This window comes from Dipodomys merriami, unplaced genomic scaffold, assembly GCF_024711535.1.
Source record: "Dipodomys merriami isolate MVZ:Mamm:240054 unplaced genomic scaffold, mDipMer1.0.p SCAF_17, whole genome shotgun sequence".
NCBI classification, from domain to species: Eukaryota; Metazoa; Chordata; class Mammalia; order Rodentia; family Heteromyidae; genus Dipodomys; species Dipodomys merriami.
Genome location: NW_027203048.1, coordinates 26,788,837 through 26,811,931, shown reverse-complemented (window position 1 = coordinate 26,811,931; position 23,095 = coordinate 26,788,837). Strand labels below are relative to the sequence as shown.

The following is a 23,095-nucleotide window of genomic DNA, read 5'->3' as shown; positions in this document are numbered from 1 at the left end:
ACATAAAGTACTTTATTTATCTGATAGATTTCAGTGCTTTAGTTCCTAAGTTTTAGTTAACAATAGACATGGTATACTTTCATGCTAGTTAGAATGTTGTTTGAAACTCAGGCCCTTATGCTCTCATTCTTGCTCAAGGCTGATGTTCTGCCACTTGAGCCACAGCTCTGTTTCCAGCTTTGGCTTGGTTAAGTGGAGATCAGAATCTCACAGACTTTCGTGCCTGGGCTGGCTTTGAACCTTGATCACCAGATCTCAGCTTCTCAATTAGCTAGGATAACAGGAGTGAGCCACCAATACCAGCTAGACATAATATTTTAGCTCCAACCTTTGAGCCTGTCCTATCAGCAAAATCACTGCTATCCCCACTCAAATGGCTTTAAAATTAGTTGAGGTCTTGACAAAGACTTGAGTGTTATGATGATGCTTACAAGATAACGTGTAAGGGTTTGAGCTCTGGAGTTAAACTTTCTGGATCTATTAGCTATGTATCACAGGCAAGGACTTAACCTCTCATAGCTTATTTCTTAGAAGAGAATGGAAATAATAATGCATGCCAGCTGCTATTAACAAACTAATGCTGTATAACTAACCACTCCCTAAAGATGTAGGCTTAGGGCAATAGCTATCCATCATTTCTCACCTGTCTATGAGTTGGTCAGCAGAATGGTTCTGCTGATCTGGACTATATTTGCCTGACTTCAGCTAAGCTCACTCATGCATCCGTATCTAGTTGGCAGGTCAAGTGGAGGCTGGCCTCTCTGGGTGGTCTCAATGGGAATGACTCAGTTGTTTATTTCTAGCAAGTTGGCATAGGCTAGTTTTCACTGTAATAATGAGGTTCCAAGAAAGGTGAGTTGAAGAGGCCAAGACTCTTCAGCACGCACCCTGAACTAACACATTGTCTTTTCTGATGCCTTTTATAAGAAAAAAAAAAAAGGTCACAGAATCAGTCTAGATCCAAGAGGTAGAAAAACAGATACTGCTTCTCCATGAGAGAAGTTCCAGTTCAGCAGATGTGGATATGGGAATAGGTTTCACCACTTCAGCACTCCACTTGAAGTGTATAAAATGTGTTTTGTAGTACCTATCATCATAGACACTCTGTATACATAAGCTACTAATACAATTATGTATCTCTCCCTAAATGTTTGAGTAAGAATTAGTGAGCATGAAGAGGTATCTAGTATCACTTCTTACAAGGACAATCATCCCATAGGATTTGGCTCTCATATTTATAATTTCACTTTTAAATGTAATTAAAATCCTAAAGGTCCTGTCTCTAAATACAATTACAGTGAGGATGAGGACTTCAATATATGAATCTGGGGGGATGAACACATTTCTTTCCCTGTTATTTGTGTTACAGCAGCAGTCCGATAATAGTTCTGTAATCCAACAGTCAGGTAGAGGCAGATGGCAGCAATTTCATATATTCTATGGGATAATGAACTATTTGCTTCAAGGCAAAGAGAAAACACAAAATAAATGAAAGAATCCAGTGGGGAGCAACAGAGTTGAGTTGTTGGCTTTTCTTTCTTTCCTCTCTTTTTGTTTTTGTTTTTTTCTTAAACAGGATAAATGTTTAGCATCTAAGCCACCAATGCAAGAGATTACGGGATGGGGGGGAGGAGGGGGAGGGAGGGAGAGCGGGGGCGGGCGGGGGGGGGAGTGGGAAGAAGTGGTTGCTATTTGACTTGAGCATCCTAATGACTGCTCACATATACATAGAAATGTTCTAAAGTTCTCTGTGTTGATGCCATTTCATGCCACTCATTTGATGACACAGAATTCAGGACAACTAGAAATCAGTGCTCTTCATCAATGTCTTCATAGCTCACTGAGGAACTTGAAGTGGTTAGCAAAAAAATACTCATGAATAAAGAAATCTTCTTTAACTGGAAGTATATGCATCAAAGGACTCATCTGGGTAGATTTTTCAAGTCAATATTGTATTTGTAGGCAATATTTCTCTCTTTATTGCTCTGCCTTCTCAGAGCTGACCTTTTGTGTATGAAGATTATCTATTGATCTGTAAATAAGGTCTATGCAATATTCTTTTGCCTGTGCATCCTGTCAGTGAAATTCTCAGGCAGGTGGGTGTTGCACTTTGCTATTCAATAAACCATAATTCCATTTTAGTAAACAAGTCAAACAGCTGTGTGGACCCCACCCACAACGCCCCACAGAAAACTATCTTATTCAGATGTGGGCCATTAGACTTCCTTAGGATGCCTGCTGATGGCTGCCAGGACATCTGCTTTCCTCAGTTAGGGACAATCCCAGAAGATTCTTTTTTTTTGGGGGGGGGGGGTCCGGTTGTTGGGCCTGAACTCTGGGCCTGGGCACTGAACTCTGGGCCTGGGCACTGTCCCTCAGCTCCCAGAAGATTCTTTGCTGGGACTTGGCTCAGCAATCCAGGCTATTCCTTACCTGGACCTCTGCTAAGTCCCTCTCTCTCATTTCTGACTTTTCTTTTTTTTTTTTTTTGTCAGTCTGGGCCTGGGCCCTGTCCCTGTGCTCTTCAGCTCAAGGCTCTACCGTTTGAGCCACAGCGCCACTTCTGGTTTTCTAGTGGTTTATTGGAGATAAGAGTCTCATAGAGTTTCCTGCCCAGGCTGGCTTTGAGCCGTGATCCTCAGATCTCAGCCTCCTGTGCAGCTAGGATTACAGGCATGAGCCACTGGTGCCAGGCCCTGACTTCTTCTTTTATTTGATGATATAATGCAAGTGGCTCTCCTGGCAGATTGCAAAAGCTAAATCAGTCAGGTGCCAGTGGCTCATGCCCATACTCAGGAGGCAAGATCTGAAGTCAGCCCAAGTAAGAAATAAGATCTTTTTTTAAAATTTTATTTTATTTTATTTGTGAACATACTGTACAGAGGGGTTACAATTACATGGGCAGGATAATGCGTACATATCTTACCAAGCATTGCAGCCTCCTCCTTTGTTTACCCTTTACATCCCTTCCCAGCCTCCCCCCTCCCCTCCTTCCCCCTCCCCCCCAATCCCAATCCTTATCCTTCCCCCCCCTGCCCCCCCACCGACGTTGTAAAGCTCGTTTTGGACATGACAACTTGTACTTCTCATTGTTGCAACAGGTCCACCTGTATCCTTAAACAACTGGTTTTTCCCCATCTCCTCCACAAGTTATACTGACATCAAATATAGTGAAAGCAGGGGTTATACTGTGGGGGAGGGACATACAAAGCAACAAAGAGATAATCTTATAAATGCGTTAGAAACACATGCATGAAAGAAAAAAACATTAAAATACATATCTAAGGGTTCATTTTCCTGACATCACATTATCTGACCTTTTCTGCTTGACTCAGACATATACTAGATATTGCAAATAAGGGAAACCATGGGACCTATGTTTCTTTGGGCCTGGCTTACTTCACTTAATATAATTTTTTCCAAGTTTTTCCATTTCCTAACAAATGGGGCAGTGTCATTCTTTCTGATGGAGGCATAGAATTCCATTGTGTATATATACCACATTTTCTTGATCCATTCATCTACTGAGGGGCATCTGGGTTGGTTCCATATCTTAGCTATGGTAAATAATGCTGCAATAAACATAGTTGTGCTGGTAGCTTTAGTGTGGTCTTGTTTGTAAACATTTGGGTAAATGCCCAAAAGTGGGATTGCTGGGTCATAGGGGAGTTCTATGTGAAGTCTTTTGAGGAACCTCCATACTGCTTTCCAAAGTGGTTGAACAAGTTTACATTCCCACCAACAATGAAGTAAGGTTCCCTTCTGTCCACATCCCCTCCAGCATCTGTTGTTGTTAGAGTTCTTGATTTTTGCCGTTCTAACTGGGGTGAGGTGATATCTCAATGTTGTTTTGATTTGCAATGAAATAAGATCTTAATCTCCAATTAAACACCAAAAAATGAGAAATAGAGCTGTGGCTCAAGTAATAGAGTGATTTAGCTTTGAACAAAAAGCTAAGGGTCAGGGCACAGGTCTTGAGTTCAAGCCCCAGGACTAGCACCAAAAAAAAAAAAAAAAAAAAAAAAAAAAAAAAACAGCTAAATCACTTGTTGGAGGACAGGAATTCTAGGGACAGCTCAGGTATCAGGGAAGCACAAAGGCTCCAATGCCACCGGTCTGAGCTCAGTTCTCAGCTTAGTCCCTTGTTAGCTAGGCAATCTCTAAGATTCCATTTACCTTTTTATAAACTAGGGATGTTTACATGTTTTATAATGTAGAAATGTTAATATAACTTAGAAAATTCTCCATAAATATTAGCAATTCTTAGAAAATTCCTGGTCTGGTCATTTACTAGCTGAGGTGCTCATACAAAAGACTTTGTTCTCTCCTCTAAGAAATATAACATAATACTAATGCCTTCCTTTTAAGAATGACATAAGGATTCGATGAGCTAGAGATTCTAAATCTTATATATTCAGGGCATAACACATAATGTTATTCATTTATGATCATGACCATGTGATGACGATGGTGACAATGTATTTTCCTTTTCCATATTTATGAGACTTGCTATTATTCTTGCTTTGATGTTCTATAGTCTACACAGTCGATAGTCTGTAGTCTGGACTGGCTGTTCTGGAGCTTGCTATGTTGTCCAGAATGACCTCACACTGTGACCTTCTAGCCCCTTCCTCCTGAGTGCTGGGGTTACAGATATGCACTACCATGCTCAACTAATATTTCTAAGATTTTTGGAAGGCCTCTTTAACTACTTCTTTTAGACAGAATTCACCAGCTGGCATTCAAACAGAAATACATCATTGTGTTTCTCAAGGGAACAAGTTATCTTTCCTTACATATTCACACATAACTGGAAAGGTCCCTCCACCCTGTGGAGTCTTAACCATTCTTTTTTTGTTGTCAGTCATGGGGCTTTTACTCTGGGCCTGGGTACTGTGCCTGAGCTCTTCAGCTCAATGCTAGTACTCTACCACTGAGTCACAGCACCACTTCCAGTTTTCTGGTGGTTAATTGGAGGTAAGAGTCTCATGGGCTTTCCTGGCTTGGCTGGCTTTGACCCACAATCCTCAGATCTCAGCCTCCTAAGTAGCTAGGATTACAGGCATAAGTCACCAGTGTCCGGCTTTAACCTTTCTTTTTAATATTGATTATTCAATACAAGTAGTTCACATCTCCCTTGCCATCCCTATCCAGTTTAATTCTAGTTCTTCACAAGGTCAGCTAGTTGGTAACTCTTCCCATCTATATGTTGATTTGCAGTTTAATGCTTTTTACATTACTTTATTGCATTTAAACTTCCCAGCAGTCCATAGCACAGACAGAGCACTATAAGGGTTGACTAACTTGGTTATAGGACTCTTCTGACAGAAACATTCAATATCCTTACAGAAAAAGTGCTGAGTTCTGCTTGCCTGTCTATGATGACTGGATAAAACCATACTGATCCTCGTTTTTAGAAAGTTATGGCTACCTACACATGTAGAAGAAAGGACTTGTGCTTCTCTAGCTATGCCTTATCATTTTAGATGTGAACTGACTGAACAGTAAGAACTCTTTCAGTCAGACAAGCATTCAAAAGTCATTTATTAAAGCAATAACTCTTAGGCTTTCTTGTGATTTTGTGTGTCCAAAATATGACAAGACAGTTATCATAGAGCTGGTATTTTAATTAAGGAGATAACTGATATTGGATGATATCAGGGGTCGGGGGAAGGCTACTATCAAGAAAAGCATAGCAAGGAATAGAGATGGAAAGTAAAGTTTTAGGAAGGGTGCTTAAGAAAGGATGAAATACAAGTCCAGTGCCTTCCTTGAACACCTCTCATCTCAAGAACCTTAGTCTTTTGGGAAGAAAAGACTGTTGTCAGTCCCCAAAGATAACACATCTGATGAGCTGTGTGGCACCACTGTGTGTCATAGAAGAAAGGGTGATCTATTTCCACGGATGATTCAGAAGAAAAAAAAGGTTCTTGGAGGCAGGGTAACAGATGACTTAGAAAAATGGGAAATCAGGAAAATAAACTTCCTGTGGGGAAAAAAAGAGGTGAGTAAATGGATAGACTGTAAAAGGGTCATAGAGTATGATGAGGTTAAAGATACACTAAATCTCTACTTTAAAAGAGTATACATTGCAATAAAGTCTGACGATTTGGATGGGTAGAGTTGGAGAAGGAAAGAATAAACTATAAGAGAGTTTTGGACAATGGATTATGTGATAGAGATAATTTGTGGATTGACCAGTAGCAGACTATACTCTAGAGAGAACTGCTACGGGAAAATTGGTATAATCCAAGAACAGAAAGGCATGGTCCAATAAGTAACAGAAAAAAATCAGATGCAGCATATTGTTTACCTCTGAGTGACACTTAGATCCAATGGACCGCACTGATTTTGGCTCACTCACCTCCAGTTACTCCCAAGGCATTGCCTTCTCCATCTCTGCCCTCCAAATTCTCCCTGAAGTACTTCCTACACAGTCATCCTGTAAATGGTACTCATCAAGCATTCAGTCATCAATCATTATCAGCCTATCTTTCTGAGATGACCCACTTTCACCTCTGAAAGTGCCTTTTTATATCAACTTTACCATTCTTATTAAATGTTGCTATAAAATAATTCAGTCATCTTACACAGTGCTGTGATTATTGGGAAGAAATTAGTAGCTATCTCCCTAGCTGTCAGTATTGTATCTAAGGATGTTGCCATGACAACAGGGATGTTTGGGCACAATGAAGATTACACAATTGCTTTTTTTTATCAGTAACCTGTCAGGCAGATCCAACTTTATCTACTATTGTCAACGCCTGCAAAATGTGGCCAGATTTTCCTTCTGGAACACTGATTTCAAGGTGAGATTTCAGTCCGAGTATGTTAGCTCTCAGAGGTCAAGGACCTCCTCTTGATCATAAAAATGGCAGCACTTTCCTGTTACTAACATTTTCTCCCTGTTCATTATGTTTTCTCCCATAAGAAGTGCAAGTCCTTCCATCAGCAAGGCAATAATTTGATCCAATAATTCGTATCAATATAGAAGTGCTGATAGTATTCTTTCCAGGGAAATTAGCATTTTTAAAAGAAGAACTTGGATATAGTAATGCTAAACTCACAGTTGATAATGACTCTCAGACAAAGAAACTTCTAAAGAGAGAAATATCCTATGGGATCCATGCAAATAACACATAGTTAACCATCTCTTCTATCGGTCTGCAAATTCTGTGCCAGTTATTTTCTCAAGATACACCTTTTTTTATGAGGTTGCTATATCCTCACCTCATTAATTTTGAAATAAGACCAGTCTGCATCTCATCAACAGAAATCAGATACTAGAGTCGGTCCAGAAATGGCTCAGTGAACAAGTCTCAGATTAGCTGATTCAAGTTCAACCTTGATTTCTTCCTCATTGCTAGTGCCATACTCTCCACCCCACCCCCAGACAATGTTATACTAAGCCAAGTAAATTTCCCCATTTCTCAAAATGAAAATAATAAAATATATTCCTCAGGCCATTCACAGGATGAAAATGACCCCTCCTCCTCTTGCTGCCTTTAAATGTTTTGTTTCTGAAGTGTGTTCTTCATAAATCTGTTTTCAGTGCCTGGCTTATCCTGAGTCCAATAAATTCAGGCCCACCCTGCAAGGCCTTGGATAAAGGAAGTCTGGGTGACATGAAAAAACCTAGCATCTTCAGATCTCTTCACATCCCACATCAAGATCCTTCTTCCAGGGCTGGGAAGGTGGCTCAGTGGTAGAGAGCTTGCCTTGCATGCCTGAGGCCCTGGGTTAGATTCCTCAGGACCACATAAGCAAAAAGAAAAAAGCTGGAAGTGGTGCTGTGGCTCAAGTGGTAGAGTGCTAGCCTTGAGCTGAAGAGCTGAGGGACAGCGCCCAGGCCCAGAGTTCAGGCCCCATGACCGGACCCCCCCCCAAAAAAAGATCCTTCTTCCTCATGTTCAGAAGCTCCTTTAAATGCCAGATCCTGAAAGGACATTAAGAAACTTAAACCAGCCAGGCACCAATGGCTCACGTCTGTCATCCTAGCAACTCAGGAAGCTGAGATCTGAGGATCATGATTCAAAGCTAGCTCGGGCAGAAAGGTCTGTTAGATTCTTATCTCCAATTAGCCATCAAAAAGAAAAGTTGGATCAAAGGGAGTGAGGTAAATAAATAAAAAGAGGAAGGAGAGAAGATTGAAGTTGTAATATTCAATGCATATTCTATGATACTAGGAAAACTGAATAGAAAGTTCAGGTTGGGATGGGTGAGGGAGACAATGAAAGGGGTAACAAGATGCATTGCATTTATACACTGATTTGTTGATGGCAACTCTTTTTTATACAACTAAAGATAACAAAAATATAATCAACACAGAAAAGAAAAGCTGGAAGTGGAGGTGTGGCTCAAGTAGTTGAGTACTAACTTTTTAAAAATTTAATTGTATTGTAAAGATGATATATAGAGGGGTTACAGTTACACAGTAAGGTACATTTCTTGTTGAACATTGTTACCCATTCCATTGTTGTTCTCCCAATATCCCTTCCCTCCCACTTTGAGTACACAGATAAAACGAGAGACAGCTTGACAATGTGAAAAGGTATTGGTCAAAACCTAACCCCTGGGATATAAACTGCTGCCTCTTATTCCAGCACTGAACTTTCCATACTGGGCAGTTTAAAGATCATTTTTGTCCTTACAAATCCTTTTATACTTGTGGTTGTGCCTGGGAGAAAAACATGTTAAGATTCACCATCTTGCCCAGTGCCAGTGTCTCACACCTGAAATCCTAGCTATGCAGGAGGCTGAGATTGATGATTATGGTTCAAAGCCAGCCCAGGTAGGAAGTCCATGAGACTCTGACTGCCACTGCCAGTTAACTGACAGAAAGCCAGAAGTAGAGCTGTGGCTCAAGTGGTAGAGCCAGCCTTGAGCAAAAAGCTAAGGGACAGTATGCAAGTTCTGAGTTCAAGCCCCAGTATCTATACAAATAAATAATTAAATAAATAAACCACCATCTCCATGGGGATGGGCCAGAGGAGGCTGTAGGAAACAAGGGTAGACAAAATATAGAGAAGGCAAGTTTTACACAAATGAATTTGTTCTCTACTTCCTCCCCCATCCCATGTCCTGGGTAACTAGTACTGAAGAAAACATGGTCCTCACTCTAGAGTAGTGCAGAAAAGGAAGGAAGAAAAGAGAAGTGAAGAAAGGAAGGGATGAAGAAAAGGAAGGAAGGAAGGAAAGAAGGAAGAAAGGAAAAGAGGGAGGGAGGGAATGAAAGGAAAGGAAAGAAAGGAGTGAGGGAGGTTCATTTCCTATTTTAGACCAGTTTAGTCATGACCCGAACTTCCCCTAGCTGGTTTTTACTTCACTGTAATACTCACTGAGGGACCTACTTTCTCCTTGCTTCTATACAGCCACTCATTTTGTCTACCTCATCTTTTATAATAGTGTGATCCCTTACACCATGAACTGTACCAGCTACACTGTAGTCAAGCATCCCAGATGCTTCCAAAACCTTGACTGTCTATCTCGACTGCCTACCTGTCCTCCCCAGGACCAGATGCAGGAGGAATGAACCCTAGGGTTTCACCAATCATCAGATCAGCTGGCCCAAGACCAGAAAGTAGCAAGTTGGCAGATTTCATCCCTATCTAGAGCCCAATTTATCTCTAAGCCAACACAGAGTTAAAGGTCTGCCCACAGTAGGTTCCTAAGGAGAATAGAAGCCTGGCATGGAAACTTTCTGTTTGGGTAGTGAGCAGGGAGCAGCTGCTGTTTTCAGAGAAATATCTTGGGGCTTTGCAGAGTGTGAATGCTTAAGTGACAAATTCTGTATGGAAGAATATTTTCATCTTCAACAGACATCATAAAAATGTTCTGCTGCTGTTAATCATGAATCCACCCCCCACACACAACAGTGATCAATCCACAAATAATGCCTAGTACAAGACACATCCCCACTTGGGATGTGAAGCTAGCAGGGCTGGGAAGAGACAGCAGATGGTTGCTGGGGTACTGCTAGGAAAGCCAGGAGGTAACCTTCCTCAAAGGGTGCCTCCTGCATCATCTCCGCAAGGACCAGAACACCTGAGCTGCAGGACACAAACTCAGCCAGACACTTATGCAAAGCAATACTCTTTATAGGAAGAGTTTTGTGGTTATGCTTGTAAGAACATGCAAGCAAGCAACAAGAATTAATTGTGTCCAAAGTAAAATGGAGAGAAAAAGTAATGACTTCCCTGTCTCCCGCAAAAGGCTATCGTAAAGAAAGGAATGGCCAAGATGAGATAGGTAGGAAGCATTTGGGAGTGAAAAGCAACAAACCAGTACAAGCATAGTTCTTGAATAAGGCATTGCTGAATGACACAAGGTAGGTATCAGGAATCCTAATTTAGAAAGCTCTTTTCATTTAATCTAAATGTATTTATTCCTTTTGTTTAACAAAAGCCATATGGACTATTTAGGGAGGGCTCCATTTTCCAGATAGAAAGCTGAAGGTTCAGAGATGTCAACTGAAGTGTCTAAGATCAGAGGACTGAGAGAATGGTGTGGAGGTAGGAAGACTACAGAAAAAGATAATTAAGCATCAACTATATGACAGGTTCTGAAGCAGGCCTGTGGTTCCCAGAATGTACCTCATCTTCTGACATTCCAAAATGCTGAGGTCAGCATTTTGCCCACTCTACAGATCAGGATTTTGATAGCCTGGAAATGGAAGCCAGAAATATTTGACTCGAGCCTTGGTTGTCTTTCTTTGTGGCCCATGACTGGAGAGGTATGGGGTATGAATACAGCCAACACAAATGTGCTAAGGGTTCAGAGCCCAACGTGTGCATTTGAGTAATATGTCGTTCATAATTTGTGATCATCTATCCGGACAGAGTTTGTAGGGAAGAGTGTGTAAATTGTTTAAAATATTAACTCTTTCGTGACTCCCAAATGTAATATAAAACAAACTGCTTGCCTTATATTGGTATTTTAAGTTAGTCTTACCTCCAAATCCAAGAAGCTCCCAAAAGGTTGCCACTTGGAAACACTGATTGCTGCAAATCTAACCAGGGCAATCCTAGGCCTGAAAGTTCTTTGGTAGCCAGCATGCTATGATGAGAAGAGCATCACCAAGGCATGAGAGCTGAAGTGCTTAGATTCAGATTCCATTTCTTCCTCTTCCTCTGACAAGTCAATGTGAACTCTCTAATCCCATTTTCCTGCCTTTAAAATGAGGCTAAGAGTAATGTCTTCTTTTGTAAGGCTTTAGGCTGGATTCAATAACTTTAATCCAGGTAAGGCATTTGTAACCTTTTATTTGTAAAGCAAGGAAAGATGTACAGTTTCTATGTTTTCAGAAGTCATAGGTCAGTCTTCCCTTTGCTTCCATGAAGGACCACATTTGCATAGAAATCAAGAATGTAGCAGTATACAGTTCATTCTTCTGTCAGGGAATCTCATGATAAGAATCTGTCATCTTGCTAAGCAGAGATAGCAAGAAAAGAGCCTGCAATGTTGAACCTGCATTCAACTTCTAGTTCTGCCTCTATTGATGTGTCTCTGAGAAAGTTCCTGGACTTCTCTCAGACCTCAGCTCTGAGGATGAGAATACCTGTCCCCTAAGGTGATAGAGAGGAATAAATAAAATAATCAATGGTAAGTGCTTGGTGTGGTACCTGAACACATAGGAAGTGTTCAATAACTGTTGACCATTATTATTATGAATCCTACATGTACTTTCCAAAACAGCACAACACAAATCTATTGCCATTTCCACTTGGCAGCTTTTCAGAATCATTGGTTGTTCTTCCCAAGCAAAATATTGTACATGTCTGCCCCAATTCCTAACCCTGTGCACAAAAACAAAATTGTACTTACATTCCAAAATAAGTTGGTTTATTTGTAAAGTAGATATGGCCATAACTGTAGTAGAGTGTAGATAATAAAAATAATAATAAATATAAATACACTTAACTTTCATTTTATATACTTTTTAACATGGCACAAAAAGTCTATTTTGGGTCAGGTGCTGGTGGTTCATGCTTAGCTACTCAGGAGAATGAGATCTGAGGATCATGGTTCAAAGCCAGCCCAAGCAAGGAAAGTCTATGGGACTCTTATCTCCAATTAACCAGCAGAAAACCAGAAGTGGCGCTGTGACTCAAGTGAAAGAGCACTTGTCTTGAGCTGAAGAGCTGAGGGACAGAGCCCAGGACCAGAGACAAAATAAAGTCTATTTTGACCGGGGAGCTGGTGGCTCATGCCTATAATGCTAACTACTCACGAGACTGAGATCTGAGAATCACATTTCGAAGCTAGCCAAGGCAAGAAAGTGTGTGAGACTCATCTCCAATTAACCAAAAAGCCAGAAGTGGAGCTGTGTTTCAAGTGGCAAAGAACTAGCCTTGACTGGAAAAAGCTCAGGGTCAGCACTCAGTACTGTCCAGACCCCAGTACTGGCACAAAAGAAAAAAATCTATTTTATTTTCTCTAAATATATTTAGAGATTCGTTTTATAACCATATCAAAATTAGATTCTAATGGCTGTCAAAAGTAAATTAAGTAAATACAATAGAACCCCGTAGATATAGTCCTGGATCATCATACTTAGTGTTCAATCATATACTGCTTTTATGCAGATACTTTTATAGAATTCTGCTAGGAAACTTTCTTCTCTAATGTCAATTAGATATTCTTTCAAATTGCCTGGAAGATGTTGTGTTTTCATATTTTTAATAAAAATTCAAAATCTCATGAAAACTTATTACAGATAGTATACTTCCCCGTTGTTAAAATATGCAATATGAAAGTTTTCGCACATGTTGATATACATCATTATCGTCCAGAACCAAATGCATACATGATGTTTTCCACAAATCTCTCTTCCTAACACATTCTTTTCAAATGTGTTTGCATTCTTCCTCATTATTAATGTATCACTTTCCCTCAAAGATATAAAACAAACGTTCCTACTTAGAAGACATCTGCTTTGTAACATTATTTCTAATGGTCATTTGTCATCATCATAAAAGAAGTCAAATCAACTACAGACCACTTGTCTTTTCTAAAAAAGAAAAAAATTAAGCCAGGTACCAGTGGCTCACACTATAATCCTAGTTATTCAGGGGACTGAGATCTAAGGATTAAGGTTCTAAACCAGCCTGGACAGCCTGTGAGACTCTTATCTCCATTTCACCACCAAAGAAGCTAAAAGTGGAGCTGTGGTCCCAATGTTAGAGTGCTAGCCTTTAGCCAAAAGAAGATCAGGGATAGCATCCAATCCCTGAGTTCAGGCCCCAGGACAGGGAAAAAAGAAAATAGACAAGCTGGGTGCCAGTGGCTCACACCTGTAATCCTAGTTACTCAGGAGGCTGAGATCTGAGGATTATGGTTTAAAGCCAACCCAGGCAGGAAACTCTGTGAGACTCTTATCTCCAATAAGAGTGGCACTGTGGCTCAAGTGGTAGAGCGCTCACCTTGAGCTGAAGAGCACAGGGACAGCACCCAAGCCCAGAGTTCAAGCCCCACAAAAATAAAATAGACAAAATTTAAGTCATGTTGAGTTTTGTCACCTCTGTACAATTTTTATTTTCTTTTTTACTCACATCAATTATTTATACAAGAGGGGTTCATTTTAACAAGTCCATTTATGTGAATAGACTTCTTGATCACCATCATCCCTCTATAAATCTTCAAGTGCTAACATGGTTCTGCCCAGGAAAAGCCAGAACAAGCAGAATCACACAGGTAAAAAAGGATGATGCAGAAAAGCTACCAGAAGGAAACAGCCAACGGGATGAGAAAGGCGGTAGGGGGACACTGGGAAAAATCTGCTGTGGTTTTCGACTCTTGTGTCCTAGCAATCCTACAGGGACTTGGATATGGATGTAGTAAATCAGCACCCAAGAGAACTGGGAAAATGCAAGCCATGATCCCAGGTCCTGGCAGAAGTGAGAAATCACACCACCTCAGTTACAGCAACTAGAATAAAAGACTGGAACAAGACCACAGCAATACACATATCTGGATAGGGTATTAACTCATGAGGAAATCTTGTCTTTCCCTTGATAGAATGACAATGAATCTAAATCCTGAGAGACTTCAACTAAGCCCAAGGGCTATAAAGAATGATGGAGCAAGAGCTGTCACCCAGATCATCTTTGCCAATATTGATACCTTTGAAACTATCTAGAACAGATGCTTTTGGCTGAACTGAAACAGTGGGTCAAAACTAGAGTTTCCAGCCAGGCAGATAGGGCCAAACTCAGAAATGTTCCCTCTGGATTAATTAAATTCCTTCTGATTACTAAGGAGTCTGGTTTCCATGGAGACTGAAGCAAGTCTGAACTGAATATGAGCATTATATAGTCCCAGTTTTGAAGGTCTGAGATTGAGAAGACAGGAAACGAGGCTCCCTGGCTGTCTCACATAATTCTCTACACACAAACGTGTTAAAGAGAGAAACTCGAGATTCTAAAATGCTAAGGAAATTGCTTAGGGTCATCCACGTAGCTAAAGGAATACCACACAAATCCAGGGTACAACTGTTTACACACTCTGCCATCTAAATCCAAGATTCTGCGACACTGTACCACATCAAATCTTTACTTAATCATTTAGCAAACATGTTAGCATCTGTTATCATGTTGCGCATAGGTATGCAAACTCCTAGCTAATAAACTAGGATCTGTAGTGAATAAAAATATCTATATCAGCAGGCCTCCTAACGTAATGAATTTTTCCTCATTATTTACACAGTCTCTATTTGCTAATTCACCTGCTTACTAAATCCAATTCCCTTCCTAGTCAAATTCCCTGAAGCATGTCAATGCACTACTCCAGCCAATGGCATAAACTCTGTACCTGGACTAAATGAGCTTGCTTACATAGTTGATTATATCATTGATTATTCCATGCCACCATGGGTTTGTATAGAATAGAGATGAAGAATTACATTATTGATGAGGAGGAATATTTTGTCCTTTTTTCTGCTACACTTTTCTCATTTGCTTCCACAGCAGATAGTAACTACCCATCAATTTGGCCTGATCATGCCTATGAACTCGAGGTAATGCTGCAGTGGAAACATGAACTACCTACATTCAGAGAACCCCCAAATCCTTAACTCTTCATCTCCTTTCAAAACCCTAGCATGGCTGCTCAGGATTCCCAGACAATTACAGACTTTCCTACCTGGCTTTAAGGATACTTGTGATACTGCCTTGTTCCCCTGTTGTTCTAACTTCTGCTTCACATCCTCCCATGTTCCTGTGAGCCAGCTGTGCACATTAACAACTCTTAGCTCATGCCAGAAGGCTCTGCGTTCTCTTACGACCTCAGGATTTTAAAGGAACCTCCATACTGCTTTCCAGAGAGGTTGAAAAAGTTTACATTCCCACCAACAATGTAAAATGGGTCCCCTTTTGGCCACATCCCACCAGCATTTGTCGTTGTTAGTTTTCTTGATAATGGCCATTCTGACAGAGTGACATGGAATCTCCATGTTTTGATTTGCATTTCTTTTGTGGCTAGAGTTGTTGCACAGTTCTTCATGTGTCTATTGGCCATTCTTTTTTCTTCCTCTGAGAATTCTCTCTTCAGGTCTTTAGCCAATTTATTGATTGGGTTGTTGAGTTTTGGAGGATTTCTTCTGGAGGATAACTTCTTGAGTTATAAGTATATTTTAGATATGAGGCCCTTGTCTGTTATATAGCTAGTGAAGATCTTCTCCCAATCTGTGGGCTTTCTATTTATCCTGCTAGCTATGTTTTTTGCCATGCAGAAGCTCTGCACTTTAGTGCAATCCCATTTGTCCAGCCTTTCTTTGACTTGTGTTTCTGGATCTTCACTTAGAAAGTTTTGACCTGTGCCAAGGAGCTCTATCCCTATCCCTATCCCTTCCTGTAATATTTTCAGGGAATCTGATCTTACATTGAGGTCTTTGATCCACTTAGAGTTGATTCTGATGCAAGGTGACATATGGGTACCTAGGTACAGTTTTCTTCATATACATAGCCAATTTTATCAGCACTATTTGTTGAAGAGGCTTTCTTCCAATCTGTGCTTTTGGCTCCCTTATCAAATATTAGGTGGCTATATGTTTGTGAGCTTTTTTCTGGGTCTTCTGTTCTATTTGTCCTCAGCCTGTTTCCCTATGACCCAGCAATTCTACTCCTGGTAATTTATCCAATGGACCACAAACCAGGCCAAACTAAAACTACCAGCATAATCATGTTTATTGCAGCATTGTTTACCATAGCTAAGATACGGAATCAATCTAGATGTTCCTCAGTAGACAAATGGATCAACAAAAATTCTACCCATCCATCAGAAAGAATGATATTATATGAAGCAAAGTAAGCCAGAGCCAAAGAAATATAGCCTGTATGGTTTCCCTCATTTGTGATAACTAGAATGTGCCTATAGATCTACAAGTAAACACATCGAATGACTAAAATGAATAAATAAAACTAGGGCATGATAAAGTATAGAAGACCCTAGTCATTAACATATAGAGGCTAAACGAGGTCTTTGGACAAAGGTTCAATAGCTATGTGCAGACGATTATACAAAATAATGTTCTATGAAATGAACTCCAAGAAAAGAAAACAAGGGACATTCTTTAGCTGTCATTGTTGCTGTTTTAGTTTTCTTTTCCTGTTGTCTTGCTCATTAGCTTGTTTGTAGTTTGGAAGGTAAAGGAGGGCACAAAAAGGTGGAAAAAGGATGAACAAATACAATGGTGATCTTACCAGGAACTATGTGGAAAGTGAACTGGAGATCTTATGGGTGGTGATTGGAGGGAAAGCATGGGAGAGAGTAATGGAAGAGGGAGATACGGTTCAAAAAGAACTTCACTGATTGCACCTGATTCATGTAACTCTAATCTCTATAAATCAACTATACAAATACAATTTTAAAAAGATATCATGTTTGATTCTCTTCCTAAAAGTGGACCTTCCTGGCTATTCTAGTCCATATTTCCTTCCCTCTGCTCTGAACTTTTAAGGCATCTGTGATCAATAGCATACTAAACCATTCTCTGAATGTTTCATCTGTTAATCTTACTTCAACTGCAAGCTCCCTGAAGCCATGACACTATCTCTGACTTCCTCTTTAGGCTGTATGGAGGTAATATGGGAAGAATAATGCACAGTTTAGTGCAGCACAAAGACATAGTCGATTAACTCCCGTGCATGCACGTGCATGGGCGCGCACACACACACACACACACACACACACAAACTAAGAACCTCCAAGTACTATTGCAGATTAAAGAAACCACTAAAAATGCAGTGAGTCTTAGAGCCACAGGGTCACCTGTTCATGAAAGGCAAGTGTATTAATCTGTGGCAGAAGACGTGGGAATGGTTCCCAGCAATTGTGGGGACCCCACTAAGTTCACTCTGACAGAAAAAGTACTTACTTTGAAACCTAAAGATTAGGGGCAATCAGGCAAGAAAGGCACCAACAGCAGTTTAGAATGTGAAACTGGCTATTGAGAGGGGAGAATTCTGAGCCAGTTACTTTTCTTTAAACGATCTATTTGCAGAACTTAGATGTGCTGACATTTTACCTTTAGGCCTTTAACTGTTTTTGAAGATAAACCATGGTTGAGTGAATCAAAATAATTTTTCAGCAAGCAGTCATTTGACCAAGGCAAGCCTATTGAGACAGAGTTCCTCGCTGATTACCCACTTCCAGTTTCCATCAGACATAAATTTATTGATCAGAGGGGAAAAATGAATTGAAAACTAAGTGTTCATCCGAACTCCATTTCCTGTGTTATCTTGGGGTTATAGAAAGTCTCAGCTACACAGTTATAACCAATAATCCATCTCACTGGATGGTCACTAGATCTTTTTAAGTGTCTTAAACTCAGCACTACTGCAATCATTTTAGCCATTTTTGCCACATGTTTTCTTTTCTATAAAGACCAAAGATTTCAATGTGCTTCTACAGATATCTGTAGATAGCCCCTAAGTAGAGAGATATGGAATTTCATGCAATCAATGTTAAATGATGTACTGTACCAGTCTCATTGGAAACACATGAATTCTTCATTCTACCCATTATATAAAATTCATATTCACTCCCTAAAAGAAATGAGCAAGTTGCTACCCATATAATGTCAAATCGGATACCTACAATGGGCCCAAGAAACGTGTAAGTACACAACCCCTCATGTGTTCATCTATCACATAGCAAATAGCACATTACCTGGCTTAAAAAGCTCAGTAAACATTAAACATATTACATGTGCCAGGCACTCTGCCAACACTGGATTTTCAAGGAAGATAGAAATCGGGGCTAGGAAGGCAGCTTAGTGATAGAGTGCTTGCCTTGCATGCATGAGGCCCTGGGTTTGATTCCTCAGCACCACATAAGCAGAAAAAGCCAGAAGTGGCACTGTGGATCAAGTGGTAGAGCACTAGCCTTGAGCTGAAGAGCTGAGGGACAGCATCCGGGCCCAGAGTTCAGGCCCCATGCCTAGAAAAAAAGATAGATAGATAGATAGATAGATAGATAGATAGATAGATAGATAGATAGATAGATAGAAATCTTGCCTTCCTACCATTGACAATCTGTTTAAGAGAAAAACATTGGATAAATCATAATAATATATAGAAATAATATATAGTTCAGAATTCTGATAAGTGACTATAAAAAGAAAAAGTTCTAAGGAGGATACAATTTTCCTGTGAATAAATCAGAGGCCTTCATTTAGATCAGCAGTCTGAATGCTCTTTTTTGAAGAAATGACATTTAGAACTGAACTCAGAAGGTTGAGTTGAAGTTAGCTGGGAGCAAAATGGGTGTGAGCCTTCCAGATGGACCACCTGCCAATACTCAGAGACAGGGAAGATTCTAATGTATCTCAGGGACTGAGGAAGAGCCAATGGTACTAAAGTGCTTCAGGGAAGTAGCATAAGATGAAGGTGCAAGACCTGGTGGAAAGGAATATTAATATTAATCTGGGTGTTAAGGAAAGAATAAGCTCTTCGTGGCAGATGGAAATACGATTTGCATTGTTTAGCAGAATGCTCTGTATGCTGCATACAATGAAGGGGAAAGAACAAGATGAAGTGTGGAGAAAGCAGGAGACCATTAGAAATCCAGAGGGATGATTGTGGTGGTCTGTTTTAGAATAGTATCCATGGTGGTGAACAAATTTTCGTGGAGTGGAGAGAGCTTTCAGAAATGGAATCTAAGAAGACTTCGAAATAGACTGGATGTTAGGAGATGAGGAAGAAGCCAAGTTCGTCACATTTCTAATGGACAGTTGACTGGACAATGGGTGGCAGAACAATTGAAGAGGAAGAGCTTGGTGGGGCTGATGGTCAAGAGAAAAACTTAAAGCTGTGCCAATAAAACACTCAGGAGGATAGTAGAACCAGCATTAATGAGTGACAGGCTAGAGGGGTCAGATGGCAAGTATGAATGTAGAGATCTCCATACTTACATAATACTCCTACTCCAGAAGCCCTAAAAAGCAAGGTCTACCAAGCTGAAACTATAAAAAAGAGATACAAAATGCCTAGGATACAAATAGATGGAAGAAAGACAACAGAAAATACTTAAAAGAGAACAATAGAGGAGGAAGAGGATGAACTGAAGTTAACAACATGACAGAAACCAAGAGACGAGAATCTAGCAAAGAGTACAACAATCCAGAAAGTCAGATAAACTTAAAAAGAAAACTTAAAGCATTCAGTAGATTTGGAAGTTGGTGATTTGGTGGATTTGGACACAACAACGGTCATAGGGAGAGATCAGATAGTAGATTGGGGCCAGCTGGAGATAAATTAAGATGGTATGTGCAAACAACACTTTCTAAATGTGAAGTCGTGAACAATGAGGGAAGAGAAATTAGATGAGTATAACTGAAGACAGATACAAAGTCAAAGAAGATAACAATCATCAATAAACCTATGTATGACGTAAAATTTAGTGCCATTTGGTGTCTTCTCCAAAAAAAATGTCCGCACAAGTAATTACATGCAAGTAATTTATTTATTTACATAAAGGGCTTGGAGTGAAAGAAAAAGGGAAAGGAAAGCAACTCATGAATGCATTATCAAGAGGCTCAGTACTAAATAATTAGAAACCATGCTAGCATCAAAATATCATGTAGAATATATTCAAAGGTGTTCACCCAAGAGTGTTCTGATGGATGTTAACTCCTTAGCACTTCCAGATTTGCAAAGGCCTCAGGATGGTTGAACATGTTCTCATAGGTGCCACTTGAGGAAGGATGAGAAATCCGCAACAGCAGGTGTCTTTCAAGTTAAGTTTGATGATAGCTTATTGCCATAGAACTAGCTACAGTAAGAATTTAGGTCAATAGGATGTGAAGCAGGACAAATAAGTGTTTGATATAGTCTCTATGTTGATATTCACAATCCATGTCATTTGTAGCTTGAAGAGATAAAATGGCTGTGGCTAGTTTGTATCAGAATTGGCATGTAAGTCTACCTGATTCCTGCCTCTATATAAGACTAATTATGGGGGAGAATACAGTTAAGAATTCAAGGTATATCCTATAAATTTAATAACAGTGAGAGATGGGATGTGTAGGAGGGATGTGTGAAAATGTTGAAAGGGATGACATTGATCAAGATTCATTCTATTCATAAACTGCTTTGTTAAATGGCAATTCCTTTGTATAACTACTTAAAGATAATTTTTTAAGTCTTAAAAAAAGAATGCAAAAATGTACTCATTACCTCACTTATGAAAGTTACTCCTCTGTACAACACCTTAATGATAACAATAAAATTATAACTTAAAAAAAGACTAATTACCTCAAAGATTAATGCTATTTGAGAAGCAAATTAACTAAATCAGGGGTTTTTGATGCATTCTTGGTGACAAAAGCAAGAAATCTTTTAGAAATATCAACCAATTAATCCAGTGTTTTAAGAGCCCATACCTCATTCCAAACCCACAGAGAATATTGCCAGAGAATATTAAATACAGTCCCTGGTTTGATGTCTCACTAGGGGACTACTGAATAAACACATAGAAAGAGATCTAAAAATAGTAGAAGGAAGATATGATTAAATGAGATGGGCTGAGGGGGGTGATGGGTATTTAAAGTTATGGCAGTGTTTCTTTCAGAAATGAGTAGAATCTCAGTGGCTATGGAGAGTAATGATTAAAGCTATTTTTGTAGATGCTTCAAATTCCAAATGTTAAGGGAAGCTATGTCTGAGTAATGAGACTTCAGGTAATTTTTTCTGCATGTATTTACGTTTCATAAGTCACAAGAAGTCCATATTACTTTGATTTCAAAGAATATGTTTTTAAATAATCAACAGATACAGAGCAAATGGAATCATGCAATCTAAGAATCCAATTTCTAGGTATTCATCCAAAAGAAAGGAAATTCTATATTCTCAGACAGTTTTTAAAACACTGTATATAAATGATTAAATGCTTAAACTATATATAAATGATTTACTTTTACCTTTCATATAAGCACAAATATATATGATTTTGTTCCACAAAAACTGGAATAACCCAGATATCCTTCAACTGGCAGGTGGAGAAACAAAGTGTGGAACATTCATAGGCTGGATGCTATTTAGGAATAGAAAACAAGAAACTAGTAACACACATAACAACACGAAAGAACATCAAATGCATCAGGCTAAGGGAAAGAAGCCAGACCCAAAGATGAAATTGTACTGTGTGCAGGAAATGGGTAGAGCTAGAGAACGTGTTAGCTTTAAAAAAAAGCTACACTGAAAAAGAAAATACTTCATGTTTTCTCTCATATACAGGAGCTAAACACACACACACACACACACACACACACACACACACACACACACACACACACACACTAATGTGAGTGTAAAACTGGCCCTGTTTGAGAGTCGGCACCAGCAAAGGGAAAAAGAGAGGATAAAAGAAGGGGTGAATATGACTAACATACTTTGCAACATATGAAACCCATGAAAGGGGAAAAGAGAGATGAGAAACAATAATAGAGTGGGTGATTTTGATCAAATACACTGCTTGCTTGTATGTATGGAAATATCACAATAAACCCCCTTTGTACAATCAATATATGCCAATTTTTTAAAGTTGCATATTAGATAATTTCCTGAATATGATACTTTGGGGAAAGCCAAACTATAGTCACAGAAAACTGATCCATGGTTGTTATGAATTGAAGGTTATGGAAGGGTTAACTACAAAAAGGAAACACAAGGGAACTTGGAGGCGGATAGAACCATTTCATACCCACATTGTGCTAGCCATCACATGGCTATGCATTCATCTTCACCCACAGACCTTGATATCAAAACATGTCTGGGACAAGCAGAAAAGGTCAGATAAGATGATGTTAAGCAAAATGAACCCCAAGAGAAGGGCACAAGTGGGTTTTTTTCTTCCTTGCTATTGTTTCTTTTTTTTTTAATATTATTTTATTTTATTTGAGAACATACTGTACAGAGGGGCTACAATTACATGGGCAGGATAATGCATACATTTCTTACCAAGCATTGCAGCCTCCTCCTTTGTTCCTTGCTATTGTTTCTAATGTATTTATAAGATACCATGTGATTTTTTATTGCTTTGTATGTCCCTCCCCCATGGTATAACCCCTGTGTTCATTGTATTTTATGTTGGTATAATTTGGGGAGGGGAAGGGAAAAAACAAATTGTTTAAATAAGGATACAGATTGACCCATTGCAACAATGAGATGTACAAGACACTATGTCTAAAAATGAACTTCACAATTTAGGCAGAGTGGGGGGATGGGGGTGAGGAGGTGGGGGATGGGGGGTGTAGCTGGGGAGGTGGGAGGGAAGGGATGGTAGGCGAAAACCAAAGGAGGAGGCAACAATGCTGGATAAGAAATGTACTCATTACCTTGTTCATGTAACTGTAACCCCTTTGTACATATTTTCACAATAAAAAACTTAATTTAAAAAATATTTAAAGGAGAATTAACACCAAACTAATCCCAAGAGAACCCTCTCAAATAGAGCAAAATACCATCTCAAAGGCAAATGAAGCAATCAAAGATGTTATCATCAAGATAAGTTCCATGTGCATCAGTGGAACCAAGCGAGGATTCAACATCTGAGAACCATTATGGATAACCCCACAGAGGGGATTCACCAAGTCTCTGAT

General features: G+C 39.6%; 1 protein-coding gene across 1 annotated transcript in view; it reads left to right on the top strand.

Annotated features, from left to right (window-relative positions):
- The window catches only part of Fshr (follicle stimulating hormone receptor), a 157,801-nt gene that overhangs the window by 107,658 nt on the left and 27,048 nt on the right, over window positions 1-23,095 (top strand). The gene's annotated exons all lie outside the window — the stretch shown is intronic.